The sequence below is a fragment of the Castor canadensis genome, chromosome 11 (assembly GCF_047511655.1).
Source record: "Castor canadensis chromosome 11, mCasCan1.hap1v2, whole genome shotgun sequence".
Taxonomy (NCBI): domain Eukaryota; kingdom Metazoa; phylum Chordata; class Mammalia; order Rodentia; family Castoridae; genus Castor; species Castor canadensis.
The window spans coordinates 133,371,538-133,372,321 of NC_133396.1; the positions used below are offsets into that span (position 1 = coordinate 133,371,538).

The window sequence follows — 784 nt, forward strand, 5'->3', positions numbered from 1 at the left end:
AGCCTTTTTATCAAGAGTTTCTTTCCCTCAGGGTTTAATAACTAGAATGAGAACATATGGTTTTTTTAATATGTGTGATGGTTAATTCTATGTGTCGACTTGATTGGTCATGTTGGGATGCCTAGATTCAACATCATTCCTGGGGTGTGAGGATGTTTCTAGATTAGTTTCGCATTTGAATCAATGGACTCAGAAGGAGGAATTCATCCCTTTCTGCTTCCCACCTATTTGCTTGAGTTGGGATGTATCATCTCATTTTCTCTTGCCCTCAAAATGTAATTCTACCACCCAACAAGCTCAGTCTCTAGCTTTCAGGTGGCACATCGCCAGACTTCCTTTATTTCACACTGTGCAGCTGCCAGCAGCCTACAGGTAGAGGCCAGGTAATGGTTCAGAGCCACAGCTTGCTCTGGCATGGCACACTATCATAGGCCCAGGGGGATGGACTGCCATAAATCCAAACCCATGCATTCACTAGACTTCTTAGTTTCCATAATCAAGCGAGACAATTCCTAATGGTAAATAAATATATCTACTAGTTTTGTTTCTCTGGAGAACCCTAACTAAACATAATGTGTATAAGTTTAATTGTTTGTTCTGAATTTGAAGACTTTCAAAATACTCAGTGAAGTGTTAAGAGTTTCAGGGCTTTGTGCTTGTTAGGCAGGCACTCTACTGTTTGTGCCATTCCTTCAGTCCTTTTGCTCTGGTTATTTTGGAGTTAGGATCTTGTTTTTTGCCCTGACTGGCCTCAAATAAGATCTTCTTATTTAGGCTTCTTGTG

General features: G+C 40.7%; 1 non-coding gene across 1 annotated transcript; it reads right to left on the bottom strand.

The window, feature by feature from the left end:
* Positions 1-335: 335 nt before the first annotated feature.
* On the bottom strand, positions 336-469 carry LOC141414453 (small nucleolar RNA SNORA42/SNORA80 family). The gene has a single exon (XR_012439480.1). It is a non-coding gene; the product is annotated as a small nucleolar RNA SNORA42/SNORA80 family (small nucleolar RNA).
* Between the last annotated feature and the right edge of the window lie 315 nt (positions 470-784).